Here is a 6,000-nt window from a genome sequence, read left to right as displayed (position 1 = left end):
AGTTTAGCACACAGGTGTATCACACTGGTTTAAGTAGGATAGTACAGTTCACATGAGGGGTCAGTACACACTTTTGAGTACTAAAGCACAGTAATAGGTGAGAGTTCAGCACTCATGTGTCAATGTGAGAATTAAATTAAGTACAAGTTCAGCACCCTGGTTTCAGTATTACAGCACAGTCCACAGGATAGCTCAGCACACAGGTCTGTCATTGAGTATTAAAGCTCAGGACAGGAGAGAGTTTCATATACAAGTGTGAGGATTACCAGTATTAATGCTCAGTGGAGATGGGAGTACAGTACAAAGGTTTGGGTGTTCAAGTATTATATAGGAAAGACTTCAGCACTCTGGTCTATTTCAGGGAGTAACAAAGCTCAGTACAGGTTACAGTTCAACACAGACATATCAGTGTACTAAGGTACAATACTCTTGAGAATTGAGTACACCATTGTCAACACTCCACTCCCTACAGTACAGCCACTAATAACCATGATCAGAACAGTCCATCTGAGCAACGTACCTCACTCTGGGGTTCAAGACTGTGTCCCCTCTGGAATCAAACCTGCAACCCACAGTCAAAAAACCCTGTTTAATACTGCAGAAGTGTAGTGTTTTACAGAGCACAAGCAGCTGGACTGAGAGAAAGACACAGCTCAAGAGACAAGCAGAGAGACGTCACAGAGACCGACACAAGGAGGAAGAAAGACAGGAAAGAGCTTCTCACCTCCATCCCAACTACCAGCCATACCCGTCTTCCCACTGGCAGCCTCTGGACAACAATACAGGAGAGAGAGTTCAGCATCAATCCCAACACCACACCTGCCTCTCGACTAACTGCTTATGGACATCCTGGAAAATTAGGGAAAAGAACTCAGGACAGGGTGCAGAGCCCGACATTGTGTATGAAGTTTGTACATTTCCTGGAAAATAAGGAAAAAAAAACAGGGATAGAGCAGCTAACCTCTATCCCAACTCCTCATACATACCAGTCTTCCCACTGGCAGCCTCTGGACATTCTGGAAAACTACAGAAATGATCACAGGGCAGAGCGTCAACCTCCATCCACACTAATCTTCCCACTATCTTCCTCAGAACATCCTGGAAGATCAGGGAAAAAAGAACACATGAGAGGGTTCAATCTTCATACAAACCCATCTTCCCACTATCAGCCTCTGGCCAGCCTGGACAATTAAGGAAAATATAGTCCAATGTCAATCCCAACACCTCTTTCATACCCATCTTCCCCCTGGCTGTTTTCTGGACATCCTAGACAGCATCCAAACTCCAATCCGTCTTCCCACTGTCAATTCTTTTGGACACTCTAGAAAATTAGGGAAAAGTTACAGGAGAGGGTAACCAACCTCTATCCCAACTCCCAGCCATACTGGTCTTCTCACTGTCTGCCTCTGGACATTCTGGGAAAACTACAGAAATGAACACAGGGCAGAGCGTCAACCTCCATCCCAACACTTCATCCACACTGGTCTTCCCCCTGGCTGCCCCTGCACTGGAGTCCATCTTGACCTTTGACCCCTGACATTGGCGTTTGAGCTCAGAGAGCAGGAGACGCTGCTGGAGACAGGAGAGACCATCAATTCCCATTCTATCTTCCTATCCATACCAGTCTTCCCAGTGTGAGCCTCTAGACATCCTGGAAAATTAAGGAAAACAGTCCAATGACAATCCCAACAACTCATCCATATCGATCGTCCCACTGGAAGTCCCTGGACTCTGGGAAATTAGGGAAAAGAGAAGTGAGCATCCAACCTCCATTCCAACTCCTCATCCATACCCATCTTCCCACTGTCTGCCACTGGACAGCCCGTCGTCTTCCCACTGGACATTTTGGGAAAACTACAGAAATGAACACAGGACAGAGCATCAACCTCCATCCCAACACTCCATCCACACTGGTGTTCCCACCGGCAGTCTCTGGCCATCCTGGAAAATTAGGGAAAAGAGATAGGAGAGAGAGTTAACCTCAATTCCAAGTCCTCCTCCATACCCGTCTTCCCAGTGTCAATTTTACGGACATCCTAGAAAAATCGGGGAAAAGATTATAGGAGAGAACATCCAACCTCTATCCCAGCCATACTTGTCTCTCCACTGTCTGCCCCTGGACATCTTGGAAAATTAGGGAAGAGAAAACAGGAGAGGGTTCAATCTTCATACAGCCCGTCATCTTCCCACTGGACATTTTGGAAAACTACAGAAATGAGAAGACAGAGCATCAACCTCCATCCCAACACTTCAACCACACTGGTCTCCCCACTGTCTGAAAAAAAGATTCCCACCTCCATTCCAACTCCCCTTCCACTCCGTCTTCCCACTGTCAATTCTTTTGGACATCCTAGAAAATGAGGGAAGAGAAAACAGGAGAGGGTTCAGTCTTCATACATACAGGTCTTCCCAGTGTCAGCCAGCAGACTTACTGGAAAATGGAAAAGAGACAGGAGAGAGCATCCCACCTCCATCCCAGGACACGCTGCTGTAGGCTGCACAGCTGTGACAGCTGGTTCGTGTGTCTGAGGGCAGCAGTCTGGCTCTGCAGTCTCTCTGTGCCTCATCATCCGTGTTCAGTCCAGCGTTCACCTGTCACTCAAGATTGTGTTAATTCAACAATAACAATACTTAACCAGGCTCTAATATCAATACTAGTAACTTTATAACAGTTCTCCTCTCTCACTAGTAGGGTTGTGTGTTCATGCCCTGAGTGCGACACAGGAGTGACAGGACTAACCTGACCTTGTGCTCATGCTGGACTCGGGTTCGAGAGTGTAGTGTCAACAGCACACTGACCAGGTTCTTGTGGGCGAGAGACAGCAGGAGGTCAGGATACAGCCCTGAGGGTCACCCCCTGGAGCCCCGATAGGAGGAGTCCACTGGCTCTCCGCCTGGAGCTCGTCTCCCAGGAGCAGCCTGAATCAGGGTCACCTGCACCTCTTCGTCATCATGATCATCCTCACAGGCTCCAGCAGGCAGGAGATCGGGACACCCTGGATGTCTCCTTGAGACGACTCCTACTCTGTCCCCTCGGAGTCTGTGGATCCAGATTGGTCCGATCAGCACAGATCATGTAAGACCAGCGTCACCTGCGAGGGAAAGCCAGTGAAGGAGAGACTCACCTCCATCCCAACTCCCAGCCATACCCGACTTCCCACTGGCCACCTCTGGCCAGCCTGGAAAATTAATGAATAACAGTCCAATGTCAATACCAACATCCTGGAAAACTAGGGAAAGAGGCAGGAGGAAGCACCCAACTCCCCATTTATCTTCCCATCCATATCTGGCTCTTCACCGGCAGCCTCTGGACATGTTGGAAAATTAAGGAAAATACAGGAGAGGGTATAATTTTCACACACACCTGTCTTCCTACAGTCAGTCTCATCATGGAAAATATGGGACAAGAGAGTATCCCACTTCCATTCCAACTCCCCAGTCTTCCTAGTGTTTGTCTCTGGACATCCTGGAGAATTAAGGAAAAGAATTCAGCAGAGAGAGTCCAGCCTATACCCGATCTCCACCCCTACGTGTTGTGAACCAACGTGCCCACTGACCTCAGACCTGGACAGCTCCCGGGCTCGGTAACCCGCTCTGTAGAGTGTAGAGGAGAAGGGCAGCTCTCTGCAGACCACAGTGGCCCTGAAAGCAAGGAAACAGCGCCTGTGTGCTCTGGATGGGGACAGAAGGGACACTGAAAGTCGCCCAGTTTGTGTCCCGTCCCCCCAGTGAAAGGTACTCCGATACTGTACGTCCCACACCTGACTCACCCAGGTGACACCAGCGATCCTCTAACTCCAGGGAGGGTCTCCTCCCAGTGACGACTGTGGGAAGATCCAACAGCACACAGCCGCTGGGAAGACCTGCGCTGCGGTCATGGAGATCAGGAGGAAGAGCCTGAAGCAGACAGGACCGTCAGAACCGAGGGACACAGCTCGAGGCTCGCCGTGGGTAGTGCTGAGGAGTCACTGAACCCATCCTGGTGGACTCCTCACAAGATCCCGATACGAGCTCCCAGGAGTCGGGATGAGAGGAGTCCCAGCACAGTCCCGTGAGGGTTCGAGATGAGGTCGACTGGAACGACAATGGCAGAGAACACAGGAGACACACAAGAGGTGTATTTCACAAGACTGGCTCAATCAGTTGTGCTCCTGCAGAAAATAACAGCAATACTGCTTCTGTTGGTCTTACTCCAGCTAAAAACAATACTTCTAGTGCAAGTGGGGCTAATAAAAACATCCAACTAATATTAATACCGTTAATAAAACTAACAATATTTCCTCAAGTACAAATATCAATACTGGTAGAATATTAACGGTTCTCCTCTCTCACTAGTAGGGTTGTGTGTTCATGCCCTGAGTGTGACACAGGAGTGACAGGACTAACCTGACATTGTGCTCGTGCTGGAGGGTGGTGTTGGACTCGGGTTCGAGACTGTAGTGTCAACAGCACACTGACCTTGATCTTGTGGATGAGAGACAGCAGGAGGTCAGGACACAGCCAAGAGGGTCACCCCCTGACACCCCGACAGGATGAGTTCTCTTGGGGCTCCAGATCTCCACCTGGACCAGGGGCATCAGCAGCTCTTTATCAAGATCATCCTCATCCTCACAGGCTCCAGCAGGCAGGGAGGAGGAGGAAGGCAGTCGGGACATCCTGTCTTCCCAAGACAACTCCTGCTCTGCCCCCTGGGAGTGTGTCGATCCCAGACTGGTCCGATGATCCCTGCAGGATCGATGAAGACCAGCGTCACTTGTGAGGGAAATCCAGCGAAGGAGAGACTCACCTGCTCTGCACTCACCTGCCTGGCTGATGGGGGGTCCCCTGTTCCCCTGTCCTCTAACTGCAGGTCTGGGGGTGCCCTCTCCAGCCTGGTACAGTGTTGCCCCACTTCACCCCTGGTTGCCTGATCCTGTTTCCCAACACGGGGGGCAGCTCCCACATTCCCAGTCCCCCCCACCTGTCCCACAGCCTCCCTGCAGGGTCAGGTTCCTCCTGCAGGAGCTGTGTCTGGTGGGAATAAACATGCCTGAAGGCAGCCTGTGCTCCACCGAGTCCCGACTGCTCCGGTCCAGAGCTGCTGTTCTGGTGACCCGTCCTGGAGAAACACAGGCGTGTTGTCCACAGGCTCTCTCTCCCCCTTCGGAGGTTCTGACACCCCTGGGCTCCTCTTCATTGTGGCACAACTGGGCTCCTCCTCCTCCTCCTGGTCAGCCCGAGCCTTCGGGGGGGGTCCAGGTGCTGGGCACCTCCCAGAGTCGAGGTCCAGGAGGAGTTTCTTCCTGTTGGCTTCTCCCAGATCTTCCAGACTCCTCAGGCCTGAGCCGGGCTGGGAGGAGGGAACCTTCCCCGAGATCCTGGAGCCCGACGTCCAGACGAGACGACCGGAGAGATGGAGCCGATGGGGGAGGATGAGGGCGTCGGGGCTCCTGGTGTCCGACTGGGAGAGAGCTCCGATGTTGGGGCGTCTGTCCTTCCTCTTGACCTGAAATTTCCCACAAATAATTCAGTAGCCTGATACCCCAACTCTTGCTCTCAGCCAGCTGGTACCCCAACACCCCCTGCTCTCATCAAGACTATCATTAGCTTAATAATTAACAATTACAATAAACATCTAGTACATTGAATATCCAGGACAGAGATTGACTAGTAATTACAGGGAACTTGTACAATAACCATTGAAGACAAACACTGGCTTAGTGTTGAACAGTTAAGGTGAAGACCCAGTAGAGTCAAGTCAGTGATCACTCAGGAAAGAAACTGACTAGCAGAGTGATGAACATGCCAGTGAATATCTGTCAAAGTGACTAACCAGTACAGTGAATTTCCAGGAAATATTCAGGAGAGAGTATGTGTACGTGACAGACCAGCACAGTGAATATGTAGTAAAGCACTTCAGTAAACTGTAAGGGACTACAGTTCCACTGAATAAACAGCAAACATCACAAAATAACTAATCAAGGAAAAAACAGTTCACCAACTAAACAGTACAGTTTCTAT

Source organism: Atractosteus spatula (assembly GCF_055471065.1).
Source record: "Atractosteus spatula isolate fAtrSpa1 chromosome 10 unlocalized genomic scaffold, fAtrSpa1.hap1 SUPER_10_unloc_1, whole genome shotgun sequence".
In the NCBI taxonomy this organism is placed as follows: Eukaryota; Metazoa; Chordata; class Actinopteri; order Semionotiformes; family Lepisosteidae; genus Atractosteus; species Atractosteus spatula.
The sequence above is the reverse complement of the archived record's forward strand: the minus strand, read 5'-3'. Positions refer to the sequence as shown.